This window comes from Oncorhynchus kisutch, linkage group LG5, assembly GCF_002021735.2.
Source record: "Oncorhynchus kisutch isolate 150728-3 linkage group LG5, Okis_V2, whole genome shotgun sequence".
Classification (NCBI taxonomy): domain Eukaryota; kingdom Metazoa; phylum Chordata; class Actinopteri; order Salmoniformes; family Salmonidae; genus Oncorhynchus; species Oncorhynchus kisutch.
Window position 1 is genome coordinate 37,836,593 of NC_034178.2, and position 16,528 is coordinate 37,853,120.

Consider the following 16,528-nt stretch of genomic DNA (forward strand, 5'->3'; position numbering starts at 1 on the left):
GACTATTGCTACACTGTGTCTGCTAGCAGTAATTGTGATGGAGAAGGCATAGCAAACTGATTATCCACAGCATTCACTTGTTCGTCTTAAAGGGATACTGCATAGCAAACTGATTATCCACAGCATTGACTTGTTCGTCTTAAAGGGATACTGCGAGATTCTGGCAATTAAGATTTTCTTAACCAGAGTCGGATGAACTCTTGGACACCATCTGTATGTCTCTGTGTGCAGCAATGTCGAAGTCTACAGGTACGGTAGCATATGCTAGCTAACGTTAGGCTTGGGCGGTGTCCAGATTGTCTTACCTTCATACCGACCTTGTGCCATTCCGGGTGGTTTGGTAATATCGGCACTGAACACGCAGGGCTCTATTTTCAAACCCCACTGAGCTTTTGTAATTCGAAAGTTGGCAATGCTAACAAGTACATGTAAAATCCCATAGACAATGCTAACCAATGCATTGCAAACATATTTATAGTCTCTGACCTATTTTCAGGACCGACATCCCAGCTCATGAAGTTATAAGTAACAAAAAAAATGCTACTCAGTTTGCTCACAGCAAGGCTCTTGATCCAGTTGGGGATTCTCTGCTGTTACCGGCAAGTGAAGCTTGATTTTGGAGGAAGCTAAACACTTAGCTAGATAGCTAACTAGCTACTAAATTAGCAAACCAAATGAGCAACTGCAGAACATTTAGCACATTTTACACAGTTAACTTAATAGTTTTAAGATCTAACTGGAAAACATTTAGTTGTGAATTCTATACTGTAACTACACTATATATACATGCATACAAAAAAAGTATGTATGTATGTGGACACCCCTTCAAATGGCAAGAATGGCGCCGACAGAGATGGTCGCCTCGCTTCAGGTCCTTAGAAAACTATGCAGTTATTTGTTTAAAAAAAATGCATTATTTCTTACATTGTTAGCACAGAAAATCTCAAGTGTTATTACATACAGCCGGGAGGAACTATTGGATATAAAACAATGTCAACTTACCATCATTACGACCAGGAATACGTCTTTCCCGAAGCGGATCCTTTGTTCGGACCTCCACCCTGGACATTGGATCTTATCCCAGAGGCCGACCCAAAACAACACTGTCGCCACAGGAGAGGCAGACTGGTCAGACTCAGAAGGCGAGCACACCATCCACCGCTTTCGAGCATATTACTCGCCAATATCCAATCTCTAGATAACAAGGTGGACGAAATTAGGGCACGAGTTGCCTTCCAAAGAGACATCAGAGATTCTCTGTTTCACGGAAACATGGCTCACTCGGGATATGTTATCAGAGTTGGTACAGCCACCTGGTTTCTTCACGCATCGCGCCGACAAAAACAAACATCTCTCTGGTAAGAAGAAGGGTTGGGGGTGTATGCCTTATGATTAACGACTCATGGTGTAATCACAACAACATACAGTAACTCAAGTCCTTTTGTTCACCCGACCTAGAATTCCTTACAATCAAATGCTGACCTCATTATCTTCCAAGAGAATTCTCTTCGATTATAGTCACAGCCGTGTATATCTCCCCCCTCCCCCAAAGCAGATCCCTCGTCGGCCCTGAAAGAACTTCACTGGACTCTATATAAACTGCAAACCATACATCCTGGGGCTTCATTTATTGTAGCTGGGGATTTTAACAAAGCTAACCTAAGAACCATACTTCCTAAATTCTGTCAGCATATCAAATGCGTGACAAGAGCTGTTAGCTTTCTGGATCATTGCTACTCAAACTTCTGCGATGCATACAAAGCCCTCCCCCGCCCTGCTTTCGGAAATTCTGTCCGTGACTCCATTTTGTTGCATCCAGCCTATAGACAGAAACTAAAATGGGAAATGCCCGTGCTCAGGTCAATACAACGCTGGTCTGACCAATCGGATTCCACGCTTCAAGATTGCTTCGATCTCGTGGACTGGGATATGTTCCGGATAGCCTCAGACAATAACATTGATGTATACGCTGACTTGGTGAGCGAGTTTATTAGCCAGTGCATTGGAGATGTCGTACCCTCTGTGACCATTTTAAAACCTTCCCTAACCAGAAACCGTGGATTGATGGCAGTGTTAGCGCAAACCACCACTTTTAATCATGGCAAGGCGACCAGAAACACGACCGAATACTAACAGTGCAGCTATTCCCTCCGCAATCAAACAAGCAAAGCGTTAGTAGAGACAAAGTATGGTCGCAATTCAACGGCTCAAACACGAGACTTATGTGGCAGGATCTACAGTCAATCACGGATTACAAAAAGAAAACCAGCCCCGTCGCAGACACTGACGTCTTGCTCCCAGACAAATTAAACAACTTCTTTGCTCGCTTTGAGGACAATAAAGTGCCACTGACACGGCCTGCTACCAAAACCTGTGGGCTCTCCTTCTACATGGCCAACGTGAGTAAAACATTTAAACGTGTTAACCCTCGCAAGGCTGCCGGCCCAGACGGCTTCCCTAGCCGCGTCCTCAGAGCATGCGCAGACCAGCTGGCTGGTGTGTTTACAGACATATTCAATCAATCCTTATCCCAGTCTGCTGTTCCCACATGCTTCAAGAGGGCCAACATTGTTCCTGTTCCTAAGAAAGTGAGAGTGGGAGTCCACTCCGATTTATCTCTTCTCCAGTTTCTGGGATAAGTGGAATTGCCTTGGGGGGTTACAAACAAAGGATCCCAGTCAGGAAAGTTGTATTTCTGGTCGCAATGCTGGTGAATTACCGCCTCTCTAAAATCCAAAATATTCAGGCTGTATATAATAATGCAAAGGAGGTTCTGAGCTAATAAGGTGAGAAATAATCACCAAAACGATAAAACTGCAAAGTTGCTTAGGAGCCATGAACAGGGTGACCATGTCTACCGGCGCCATCCTGCAAAGAGAATACATCTCATTGTTGGAGTCTAATTGGATCTCTTAGCCAAGAACATCTCTTAGCCAAGAACATCATCTAACGGTGATATGCAGCATCTTCAAGCCTTTTCATACTGTCCTCTCTCCCTGCCCAGACCTGAGGCAAATGATGTCCCCACTCAATACACTTACCCAAGAGGTGACAGCTCCTATACCTGTGATGTATTGCCCCAATCTGTGTAATACTATATGGAGAATAGGCTCTCTGATGGTAAATAGTTTTGGTAATAAGAGGGAAGACTAAGTGAATCCAGATGGACGGACGGTACTCTCTGTCCTCAGGCTGAAACTGGGCTTCTTTAAAATCTCATCAATTAAGGAAGAAATCTAATTTCCCTCCCTCTTACAGCAGTACTGGTACTGGCAGTCTGTCTGCTTTTTTTCACAGGATTTGATTATAATTCTTTCTGATGTGAATGGTCTGATAAGGAGAGACGAGTGGAGCGGGTTTGCCCCGCCTTAACCCCATTTTGCCTGTCTACAGTTTCTCTCATTGCCCACATGGACTCTACAGTAATGGTCAAGGAGGACATACAGTATTCTGGGCTGGTTTGATGGAGGCATGTCATGCTCAAGCTCCATTACTCACATACCACTCACATACCATACATAGAGTTCTCAGATCTCCCCTTGGAGTGTGTTCGAAGTTACACTGTAGTTCGGCAAGCTACGGTGAACCTGTAAACCCCTCTTCTTTTAAGGAAATGTGTCATCTGTTAAAAACAGCTGAATAATGTAAATGAGGAAGACAAGGAAAGTCTCTCTCACTGCTCTTAACTGACCCTCACTTCCCTTCTTCTTCCTCTCGTTATTGTCTCCTCTCTGTCTCTCAGGCCCTTTCAGGGGTGAGCTCCATTTCCTGTGTGTCACTTCCTGAACCCTTTGTTTGGCTACCTTTTTGTCCATCCTCCACTGCTCTCTCTCTTCCGTTGGTTGACATTTGAATGTTTTGACATTTCAGACGGTTATGCCTTTTTAATAGGGTGAGGGTTGGTTATGGAAAATGAGTCCCAACTCCTGTAATATTTAAGCATCACCTTGTGGCTGTAGGCTATCGAGGGGAACAGGTCAAAGCAGTGCCTTCTCACTGAAAACAAAGAGACAAAAGAGAAGGCACCAACTGATTGACAGACTGACTGCATAGTACATTAGTGATGTGGGAAAAAAAATCGGTAGTTGCATATCGTGATTTAAAAAAAAAAAGATCAACATTTTTTAACACTATTGTAATATAATTTTTTGCGCTGTTCTGCAATACCTGCACCAAAACTCCAGTATTTTTCCTTCATAGCTTCGTCACCATCTTCTTTTAAAGAAAGTAATAGTTAGTCACATACAATCTTGATAACATGTAAACAGCCTTGCTAACCAGCTCTGATAGAGTGAGTAAAATGGCCAGAGTGAGGTCTTCTCTAATTTCTGTCTGGAAGTAGCTAGCTAGCCAAATTTAGCCGGTTACCTTGGGTACTTGTTTGCAGGCAAGTTGCAGAAGGACGAGGAGGCTACAGTCCCCCAACGTTTATCAGTGCAATTTTGATGGGCTACTAGCTGAAACAGTTTGAGAGGGTTTATCTAATGTTCCTTCGGTAGATTTGAGCTAATCTTACTTTGGCTCGCATTAGTTGTTGATCTTGTTGATGTACAAGACTTAGAGCCTACCTGTTCACAGTCCTATTGATCAAACAACCATGAAGTTCCTAAATGTAAGAGGGTTCCCATGGTGTTGAGATAATGGCAGAAATCCATTCATGTTTATTTTGTGGCTTTTGGCAAATGCATTCTAATGATATAAAGTCTCGCTGTTGCAACTTCCTGTAAACACACAGTCCAGTTCAAAATGAATGATGGCAGGCTTGTGTGACAAATAGCTTATTTTCATGAAGGCCTACTGTGATGGCAGGCTTGTGTGACAAATAGCTTATTTTCATGAAGGCCTACTGTGATGGCAGGCCTGTGTGACAAATAGCTTATTTTCATGAAGGCCTACTGTGATGGCAGGCCTGTGTGACAAATAGCTTCTTTTCATGAAGGCCTACTGTGATGGCAGGCCTGTGTGGCAAATAGCTTCTTTGCATGAAGGCCTACTGTGATGGCAGGTCTGTGTGGCAAATAGCTTCTTTGCATAAAGGCCTACTGTGATGGCAGGTATGTGTGGCAAATAGCTTTTTTTCATGAAGGCCTACTGTGATGGCAGGCCTGTGTGGCAAATAGCTTCTTTGCATGAAGGCCTACTGTGATGGCAGGTCTGTGTGGCAAATAGCTTCTTTGCATAAAGGCCTACTATGATGGCAGGTCTGTGTGGCAAATAGCTTCTTTGCATAAAGGCCTACTGTGATGGCAGGTCTCTGGCAAATAGCTTCTTTGCATAAAGGCCTACTGTGATGGCAGGTCTCTGGCAAATAGCTTCTTTGCATAAAGGCCTACTGTGATGGCAGGTCTCTGGCAAATAGCTTCTTTGCATAAAGGCCTACTGTGATGGCAGGTCTGTGTGGCAAATAGCTTCTTTGCATAAAGGCCTACTGTGATGGCAGGTCTCTGGCAAATAGCTTCTTTGCATAAAGGCCTACTGTGATGGCAGGTCTCTGGCAAATAGCTTCTTTGCATAAAGGCCTACTGTGATGGCAGGCCTGTGTGGCAAATAGCTTCTTTGCATGAAGGCCTACTGTGATGGCAGGCCTGTGTGGCAAATAGCTTCTTTGCATAAAGGCCTACTGTGATGGCAGGCCTGTGTGGCAAATAGCTTCTTTGCATGAAGGCCTACTGTAGCTCTGATTGGCTATGGTGCACCGATCTGTGTAGACTCCGGTTCTGGACAAGACAGATGTTTTATTTGCTCCAGTGTCTTTAAAGTGTCATTCTTCTTGAGGGTGTATATAAGATTTAATGTTGCTAAAATGCTGTCAGTTCCACTGTAATAGTATTATTAGGGGGTAGAGCCCTGTCCATTGAAGTTCAGCTCCTCTGGCGCCAGCCTCTGCTGTGGGAATTCCTTGCGATCGCTACAGTGTATTCTCCAACTGTCACCTCTGTGTAGTGTGTGTGTTGACACTGATGCACCTGTTCCCAGGTAGAACAGAGCCAGTCCGACAGGTTATAGCAAAACTGCTGCATAACTTCCTTACAACTTTCAACAGGTGAAACAGCAGGACTCTCAGGTGGAATGCCAGCTTACAGGTGGGCGTAGCTACACTGTGAGGCCCAGTGGTTGAGGAACTGTTGTGACACAGCCAATGTTTTTCTCTTCCTTTTTCCACCCCTCCCTTTGCATGTGCAACCCCCTTTAAACACGGTCTTTTCTGTTATTTATGATCCAGGATCAGCTCTCCCGGCCCCACCCCTATCTATAACCATCACAAGCTAAACAATAGCAATCCCTAACTGTAATTAAAGGCATAAAGTATCTACTTTGCCTCAGCATGCTGTAGAGACCCTGGTTAAATACAGTACTGTGATAGTCCAAGTTGTCCCCTCTCCTTCTCCTTTCTCTCCTTCCCTCATCACCCTCTCCTTGTAGTGTGTGTAATCATGATGTTTGAGGTGATTTGAAGTCAGGTGGCCCTGGTTACCACAGCAACAGGGACAAACCCTGAGTCTTGGGCATCTTTGGCTGACTGATTGATAAATGAAATCTCCTGGATGTTCCCTTACGGCCTGCTTAATGTCTGGCCAGGCAAACATATGACCTCAGGGAAGGCATGGTATAAACACGCCTGCCTGCCTGCCCTTCTGACTGGAGGTTAAGGAGCCTTTGCCTCATGACTCATATTTTTTGAATAACTGTGTTTACTTTCTTTGTGGCCGCATTCCTCTCATCCCTTTGTAGCAGTAGGTATTACATGGATGATCACAACCAACCTCGTCTGACTCCTTCGCTTTAAGTCTTTTATTTTGAAGTTTCTGGTTTGTAGAACTGCCAGCAAGTACATGTAAACTTGCTTTGGCATGGATTTAGTTAAACTCCCAGGTGCATATACACACGCCTTCTACAAATTGATGCAGAAAGGCCAGATAGAGAAATCTCTTTGTAAATGGAGAAATACAGTTGAAGTCTGTTTACATACACTTAGATTGGAGTCATAAACTCATTTTTAAACCACTCCAGAAGTTTACATATACACTAAGTTGACTGTGTCTTCAAAGAGCTTGGGAAATTCCAGAAAATTGTCATGGCTTTAGAAGCTTCTGATAGGCTAATTGACATAATTGGAGTCAGTTGGAGGTGTACCTTTGGATGTATTTCAAGGCCTACCTTCAAACTCAGTGCCTCTTTGCTTGACATCATGGGAAAATCAAAAGAAATCATCCAAGACCTCTGAAAAAAAATTGTAGACCTCCACAAGTCTGGTTCATTCATGGGAGCAATTTCCAAATTCCTGAAATTACCACGTTCATCTGTACAAACAATAGTACGCAAGTATAAACACCATGGGACCACCAAGCTGTCATACCGCTCAGGAAGGAGAAGCGTTCTGTCTCCTAGAGATGAACATACTTTGGTGAGAAAAGTGCAAATCAATCACTGAACATGTTTGGAGGAAAATGGGGCTTGCAAGCCGAAGAATACCATCCCAACCGTGAAGCACGGGGGTCGCAGCATCATGTTGTGGAGGTGCTTTGATGCAGGAGGGACTGGTGCACTTCGCAAAATAGATGGCTTCATGAGGGAGGAAAATTATATGGATATATTGAAGCAACATCTCAAGACATCAGTCAGGAAGTTAAAGCTTGGTCGCAAATGGGTCTTCCAAATGGACAGTGACCCCAAGCATGCTTCCAAAGTTGTGGCAAAATGGCTTAAGGACAACAAAGTCAAGATATTGGCGTGGCCATCACAAAGCCCTGACCTCAATACTATAGAACATTTTTAAGCAGAACTGAAAAAGCATGTGTGAGCAAGGAGGCCTACAAACCTCACTCAGTTACACCAGCTCTGTCACCCAACTTATTGTGGGAAGCTTGTGAAAGGCTACCTGAGACATTTGTCCCAAGTTAAACAATTTAAAGGCAATGCTACCAAATACTCATTGAGTGTATGCAAACTTCTGACCCACTAGGAATGTGATGAAATAAATAAAAGCTGAAATAAATTATTCTCTCTACTATTATGACATTTCACTTTCTTAAAATAAAGTGGTGATCCTAAGACATTTTTTCACAATTCCTGACATTGAATCAGAGTACAAATTTCCTGAGTTTAAATGTATTTGGCTAAGGTGTATGTACACTTCTGACTTCAACTATACCGTAGGCTTTACATTAGTACGTGAATCTGCTTACTTAGTACCTTAGATTTTCTCTGGAAAATAAGCAGGCCATGTTCCTCTTAAACCAGAGAGATAGCAGCCCAGCTTCACTAATCTATGAACACAGCTGAGGGAGGTGCAGAAGATTTGCATGTTAACCATGGATGAAAGTCAGTGTGCGTAATGGTGACTCTTGTAAATGGTGACTGTATAGTCAGATGATATTTTATCCAGTGTAGCGCCCTGCTTTGCCTCGTTCCTTCTCTTGGTTATTACTAGGGGTTGGAACCAAAATGATTTTCCAATCGTTTAGTTTTGAGCCACTTTTTTTTTGTTCTGTTCCAACCAGCAAAATAAAGTTCTGAACTGGTTCGAAGAGTATGTATTTTAATGTCATAGATTTAGCCGGTGGTCTCCTTATGACCAATCAGCATTCAGGATTAGACCCACCAAATGTATAAGAAAGTATTATCACTATTATGCCAAATCAGATTGTTTAGTCCATTTGAGGGAGTTGAGCTCTTCGAGAGGAAGACAGAAAACATCCAGCCTTATTGTTTCCATCCGTCATGCCTGTAATGCAGCTCTTTACACAGTCCTGATGTAGGAGAATGAAGCATGTGGACTGGACTAGGAGCAATTATACATGGGAAGCCATTTTTTCCCCAGAGGGAAAATAATTTCAAAGAAGCCAATGGTAGACTACTGGTTTTCCAAACAAATGATGTCATGCTTTTCAAACCAAAATATTACCATCGTAAAAGGAGTGGAGGAAAATGAACTGCTTTGTTCTTCCTGTCTGATGTCCAGACTCTAGACCACAGGCTGCCCGCTGTGTGTGGCCTAACTAACTGCATGCAAATATTGTCCTGGCTTTGACCGTCTGCCCAAATTATTACCGGCCAAAAGTCACAAACAAGCTTATAAAATGGGTCTCTGCTCTGCTTTCATGTGTTTCTGTTCTACATTTATTCTGCATTCGTCTAACTTGGCTGATGGGTTTCATATTCACTGGTTTATTTCTAAGCTCTGGGTAGCTGGCCTCCATTTACCCCACCTCTGGAACGTAGCTTCAGACCGGTCCTTCACATAGCACCTTGGATGGAGTAGTCTAAATAGAGGGGATGTGAGTATCCTGGTCACTGTCGTGACTTTACTTTCATTATTCTGAGGACTGTTATTTGTCGAATCAACTAACTATGTTTAATTCTTACCTGATTTAAAAATAATAATAATAATGTAACAATTAACTCATTAGGAATTTGGAGCACCACGAGAGCAGTTGTTTTGAAGCTTTCCCATCTCATGAATTAAACTCCAAGGTCTTTACCTATCACATCCATAAAACAGTCAACATATTAATCACAACCTCTTATCATATGATCATTCTGAACAGTCGTAGCTTTCTTGGATCTGCAAAACCCCCAGCCTAGCGGACTGACAACATATGGCGGCTTGTTACACTCACTCACTCACACACACACACACACACACACACACAGACGGCTGAAGACGAGCGAGGGCAGCGAGAGACATGATCTATTGTTGTGGTCTATTTATCCAGGTTCGTTCTGCCTAGCTAAACACCAGCTGTACCCAGGGATATTTCTGGCTACCTGCATACAAGACTGAGAGCTAAACAGCCAGAGGTCAACGGTCATGCCCTGTTCAGACTATGTAGAGTTAGTAGACCTACGTTGAATATTAATCAAGGTCATTTTACAATGCTCTGTAGAATTGTGGTCATAACATTTATTTGCATGACTAGCTAACATGTTACCTGGTATGGCATGTAGAAAATGTTAATACATTAGACATCTTTTAATTAACCTCCAGCATGTATTCAGCTGCTGTCATTTATTTGTGGTTGGGTCCATTTCAGACATACTGTATTGAATGTGCTGGTATGATCTCTATGTCCGGTGAGGCTCTGGTATCAGTTGGTGTCAGTGTAGCTGTGCTAGGGCAACGCCTAGGTAACTCAGGCCTGCCTGAAGTGTTTTACCACACTATATCAGGAGCTGAGATGGATCAGACAGTTAAAAACCACTCTGTACTGTGTGTGTGGTACAACAGCTCTCCTCCCCTCTCTTCCTCTTGTCAGCTCTCCGTTGATCCGTGAAGGGAATGTGTTCTGTCAGAGCTCGTGTTGTGAGCTCTACAAAACACAGCTCCCTCTGAAGGTGTCTGTCTGCTTCCTTTCCCCTCACTTTGGTTGGCTGTGGGAGAAAGGACAGGGTATAGGATCTGTGAGCTACTGAGGCACAGGATGACATGTGGGTAGAGTAGACTTTTACTCAATTACACTCAACATTTACTATCTCTCCCTCTCTTGCACCTCCCTCTCTCTCTCTCTCTGTGTGTCATGCTGGGAGTGTTTGGTGCATGCTGGGAATTGTATGTGCGAGAGTTGTCTGGAGTTAGATCGCCAGTTTTTTTTTTTCTCCTTTTCTTGGTGTTCTGCCTTTTTTTTACGCATGATTAAGGTTTTTGTTTTTGTGGTAGAATTAATTATTGTCGGAATTTCCCTGGTTTTGGCGGGGATGGCGACCCACATGGGGACGCCATCCCTGTCACTTCAGCACGGCTTTAGGTGTGTTACTGAAGCCACTGTCACTGTGGAGGAGTTTCTGGTCGCCAAAGGAGAGAAGGTAGGCTATGAAAACATTGCTTATGCGTTTGCATCGAATGTACCGTTGTTTTTTTCACAAGGAGTTATTGTAGCATGAGTTATTGTAGCATGAGTTATTGTAGCATGAGTTATTGCGGTTTAGGAAGTTTACAAGTTCTGTTGAGATTGTCCCGTTGGGTTGCAAACACCCGGCTCTGAAACAGGTTATGTTTCGGCGACAGCTGTTTGTTTTTGGACTCACCCGAGCAAACTTTGGAGGTATTGTTTAAAGTCAAGTATGACAACAGACTGTATATGGCTTATGCTAGTACGGGTAGTCAACACTGTTTTGAGTGTGGGGATGTTGGTCATAAGCGACATGCTTGCCCGAAAAGGGAGAATGCAGAGGGAGGGACACAGGTGGTCCTCGTAACACCTGGGCCCACTGATGTAGGGAGAGGTGGGCCGACAGTGGTAGAGCAGCCACAAGCACCTGTTGCTGAGGAGCAAGTTGTCCATGTTGAGTGTACCGAGTTGCAGCTTGTACCAGAAGGGAACATAGTGTCTGTTATGCAGCAGAATAATATTGTTGTAGGAGGTAAGGGCGGATTTGGGGAACCATTTCCTCAGACTGGTGAGATGCCCAGTACGAGTGATGGGGTTCAGGTGGAGCTAGTCTCCCAGGTAGTGGAGGAGATGTCCACTACGGGTAATGGGGTTCAGGTGGGGCTAGTCTCCTAGGTAGTGGAGGAGATACCTGGTACGAGTGATGGGGTGCAAGTGGGGAGTGTTCAGAGGGATGTGGCTGAGGGGAGTGAGGGGTCTGTGGCCTCAGTTGAGGAGGATCAGGAGAAGGTTATAGACATCTGTTTTGATACAATAGCAGCTGGTGACGACTATTTACAATCTAGAGGAGGTAAATGGGTTCATGGATCAGACTTTTTGGTAAATCTGTCAAAATGGCAGATTTCTTTGACGTTGATAAGTTTTTGAGGTCTGTTGTGGTGTTACAGAAGACTGTGGTGTTAGATCAGTTGATTGTGAAGAAGCGTTTCCCCTTGAGGAAATGTTACTGCTGTTTCGGCAGTAATAATAATGATCCTCAGGGTGTTTTTTCTCAGTCTTGTTTCTCCTTTCTCTTTTCTATACGGCAAAGCTTGTTAATCAACAGACAAACTGAGCGTGATATATAATCGTATAGTACACAGCAAACTCCCATGGATTATTTTGGCTTTGAGGCGAGCCTTGCATTTCATTTTCAAAGTGGGTGACACAAGCAAAACGGCCACCTTTTTACCGAGATGTGCTCGGCATGAAGATTTTGCGTCGCAAAGAGTTTGAAGAAGGATGTAAGGCAACTTGTAAGGGCCCTAATGATGGAGCATGGAGCAAGAAAATGGTCGGCTTTGGGCCAGAGGATGATGACTTTGTGGCTGAACTGATCTACAATTATGGTGTGGGAGAATATCGCAGAGGCAATGACTTCTTCGGTTTGACTCTGCAGTCTGGCAAGGCTGTCAGCAATGCTAAGCGGCTTGGTTGACCCCTCACGGAGGTTGGAAAGGGCCTCTATCTGGCTGAGGCTTCTACCCGGTGGACAAAGAACAGCCTCCCAATGATCCTGTACAGAAGGTGAATCCGGCAGGGTCTGACCTGCAGAAATCAATACACTGCTGTTTCTCCCTCCTGGGGATGAAGGTGAAAGAGATGACTGTGCTGGTGGGATTCACAGACACTCGGTGTAAACTAGAGCTTCACATTGTTGGGGCAGTAGATCATGGGACAGCCTTCGGGCGGATAGCATTCTCCTGTCCACGTGAGCAGTTGGCAGATCTTGAAGCCTTTACCTTTTATTTAACCAGGTAGGCCAGTTGAGAACAAGTTCTCATCTACATCTGCAACCTGGCCAAGATAAAGCAAAGCAGTGTGACACAAACAACAACACAGAGTTACACATGGAATAAACAAGCGTACAGTCAATAACACAATAGAACATCTGTACACAGTGTGTGCAAATGAAGTAAGGAGGCAAGGCAATGAATAGGCAAATAGTGGTGAAGTAATTCCAATTTAGCAATTTACACTGGAGCGATAGATGTTCAGATGAGGATGTGCAAGTAGAAATAGTGGTGTGCAAAAGAGCAAATATGGGGATGAGGTAGGTAGTTGGTTGGATGGGCTATTTACAGATGGGCTGTACAGTGCAGCAATCGATAAGCTGCTCTGATAGCTGACGGTTAAAGATAGTGAGGGAGAGACTCCAGCTTCAGTGATTTTTGCAATTCGTTCCAGTCATTGGCAGCAGAGAACTGGAAGGAAAGGCAGCCAAAGGAGGAGTTTGCTTTGGAGATGACCAGTGAGATATATCTGCTGGAGTGCGTGCTACGGGTGGGTGTTGTTATCGTGATCAGTGAGCTGAGATAACGCAGCTTTACCTAGCAAAGACTTTTATAGATGACCTGGAGCCAGTGGGTTTGGCGACGAATATGTAGCGAGGACCAGCCAATGAGAGCATACAGGTTCGCAGTGGTGTGTAGTATATGGGGCTTTGGTGACAAAACAGGTGGCACTGTGATAGACTGCATCCAATTTGCTGAGTGTTGGAGGCTATTTTGTAAATGACATCGCCAAAGTCAAGGATTGGTAGGATAGTGAGTTTTACGATGGTATGTTTGGCAGCATGAGTGAAGGAGGTTTTGTTGCAAAATAGGAAGATGATTCTAGTTTTAACTTTGGATTGGAGATGCTTAATGTGCGTCTGGAAGGAGAGTTTACAGTCTAGCCAGACACCTAGGTATTTATAGTTGTCCACATTTTTTAAGTCAGAACCGTCCAGAGTAGTGATGCTAGTCAGGCAGGTGGGTGTGGGCAGTGATCGGTTGAAGACTGCAGTTCATTTTACTAGCATTTTAAGAGCAGTTGGAGGCCACGGAAGGAGTGTTGTATTGCGTTGAAACTCATTTGGAGGTTTGTTAAGTGTCCAAAGAAGGGCCAGATGTATACAGAATGGTGTCGTCTGCATAGAGGTGGATCAGGGAATCACCCGCAGCAAGAGTGACATCATTGATATACAGTTGAAGTCGGAAGTTTACATACATACACTTAGGTTGGAGTCATTAAAATCTTGTTAAAAACTATATTTTTGGCAAGTTGGTTAGGACATCTACTTTGTTCATGACAAAGGTAATTTCTCCAACAATTGTTTAGACAGATTATTTCACTTATAATTCACAGTTGACTGTGCCTTTAAACAGCTTGGAAAATTCCAGAAAATTCTGTCATGGCTTTAGAAGCTTCTGATAGGCTAATTGACATCATTCGAGTCAATTGGAGGTGCACCCGTGGATGTATTTCAAGGCCTACCTTCAAACTCAGTGCCTCTTTGCTTGACATCATGGGAAAATCAAAAGAAATCAGCCAAGACCTCAGAAAATAAATTGTAGACCCCCACAAGTCTGGTTCATCCTTGGGAACAATTTCCAAACGCCTGAAAGTACCACGTTCATCTGTACTAACAATAGTACGCAAGTATAACATCATGGGACCATGCAGCTGTCATACCTCTCAGGAAGGAGAAGTGTTCTGTCTTCTAGAGATGTACGTACTTTGGTGAGAAAAGTGCAAATCGATCCCAGAACAACAGCAAGGACCTTGTGAAGATGCTGGAGGAAACAGGTACAAAAGTATCTATATCCACAGTAAAACGAGTCCTATATTGACATAACCTGAAAAGCCATTCAGCAAGGAAGAAGCCACTGCTCCAAAACCACCAGAAAAAAGCCAGACTATGGTTTGCAACTGACATGGTCTGATGAAACAAAAATAGAACTGTTTGGCCATAATGACCATTTATGTTTGGAGGAAAAACGGGGAGGCTTGCAGGCTGAAGAACACCATCCCAACCATGAAGCACAGGGGTGGCAGCATCATGTTGTGGGGGTGCTTTGCTTCAGGATGGACTGGTGCACTTCACAAAATAGATGGCGTCATGAGGATGGAAAATTAGGTGGATATATTGAAGCAACATCTCAAGACATCAGTCAGGAAGTTAAAGCTTGGTCGCAAAAGGGTGTTCCAAATGGACAATGACCCCAAGCATACTTCCAAAGTTGTGGCAAAATGGCTTAAGGACAACAAAGTCAAGGTATTGGAGTTGCTATCAAAGCCCTGACCTCAATCCTATAGAAAATCTGTGGGCAGACCTCAAAAAGCGTGTGCGAGCAAGGAAGCATACAAACCTGACTTCGTTACACCAGCTCTTTCAGGAGGAATTCCCACTTATTGTGGGAAGCTTGAGGAAGGCTACCCGTCACGTTTGACCGAAGTCAAACAATTTAAAGGCAATTCTACCAAATACTAACTGACTGTATGTAAACTTCTGATCCACTGAGAATGTGATGAAAGAAATAAAAGATGAATGAAATAATTCTCTACTATTATTCTGACATTTCACATTCTTAAAATAAAGTGGTGATCCTAACTGACCTAAAACAGGGAATTTTTACTAGGATTTTATTTTTTAATTTTTAATTTTACCTTTATTTAACCAGGTAGGCAAGTTGAGAACAAGTTCTCATTTACAATTGCGACCTGGCCAAGATAAAGCAAAGCAGTTCGACAGATAAAACGACACAGAGTTACACATGGAGTAAAAACAAACATACAGTCAATAATGCAGTATAAACAAGTCTATATACAATGTGAGCAAATGAGGTGAGAAGGGAGGTAAAGGCAAAAAAGGCCATGATGGCAAAGTAAATACAATATAGCAAGTATTAAATGTCAGGAATTGTGAAAACTGTGTTTAAATGTAGTTGGCTAAGGTGTATGTAAACGTCCGACTTCAACTGTATACAGAGAAAAGAGTCTGCACGAGAATTGAACCCTGTGGCACCCCCATAGACTGCCAGAGGCCCAGACAACAGTCCTCTCACTCACCTCACTCACCTCTTACACTCACACACCTCTCACACTCACACACCTCTCACCTGTCTCTGTGTGTCAGTGGTGACACCACAGCACCCTGCTCTTCTGTAGGACTGATCAGCCTCTCATTTCCTGTTTGCTGAAGAGGGGATTATTGCATCCCCCCCCCACACACCACGTTCCCCCCATACCCACACTGCATGGGTGTGCCCTGTTGTGATTGGTGGGTTGGTGTATTCATGCTAATGAGAGGCATCAGTGTCAGCAGGGTACTGCTACTGGGAGATTAGATTCTGTCACAGGGTGAGGACTGGTGTGTGTTTTTGCGTCTGAGTGGTCATGTGTGCGGTCCTGCAGGCTTTCTGTGTGATTGATGCAGTGCATCCTCAGTTGTGTCGGCTGCAGAACATCGTCTGCATAATTGTTCCCTCCTGTCGTTTGGCGAGGAGCAGAGAATCCACACTGACACTACTGACAGAAGGCTACAGGACTCCTCCTGCTTCCTCCTCTTTGCCTCCTTACTTACCACTCCTCCTGCTTCCTCCTCTCTGCCTCCTTACTTACCTCACCCTGTGCTCCCTCCTCTCTGCCTCCTTACTTACCTCTCCCCTGTGCTTCCTCCTCTCTGCCTCCTTACTTACCTCTCCCCTGTGCTCCCTCCTCTCTGCCTCCTTACTTACCTCTCCCCTGTGCTCCCTCCTCTCTGCCTCCTTACTTACCTCTCCCCTGTGCTCCCTCCTCTCTGCCTCCTTACTTACCTCTCCCCTGTGCTTCCTCCTCTCTGCCTCCTTACTTACCTCTCCCCTGTGCTTCCTAATAACTTTGACTTTTTTCATTTC

The 16,528-nt window shown here is 44.0% G+C and overlaps 1 protein-coding gene, 1 long non-coding RNA gene and 1 pseudogene across 2 annotated transcripts in view; 2 read left to right on the forward strand and 1 right to left on the reverse strand.

Moving 5' to 3' along the window:
* The window catches only part of LOC116374198 (membrane-associated guanylate kinase, WW and PDZ domain-containing protein 1-like), a 133,107-nt gene that overhangs the window by 12,605 nt on the left and 103,974 nt on the right, over positions 1-16,528 (forward strand). The gene's annotated exons all lie outside the window — the stretch shown is intronic.
* On the reverse strand, positions 9,972-15,840 carry LOC116374199 (uncharacterized). Its single transcript, XR_004210014.1, has 2 exons — positions 15,752-15,840; positions 9,972-10,371 (listed from the first exon to the last, which is right to left on the reverse strand). It is a non-coding gene; the product is annotated as an uncharacterized LOC116374199 (long non-coding RNA).
* LOC109890318 (glyoxalase domain-containing protein 4 pseudogene) lies at positions 10,816-12,677 on the forward strand (annotated as a pseudogene).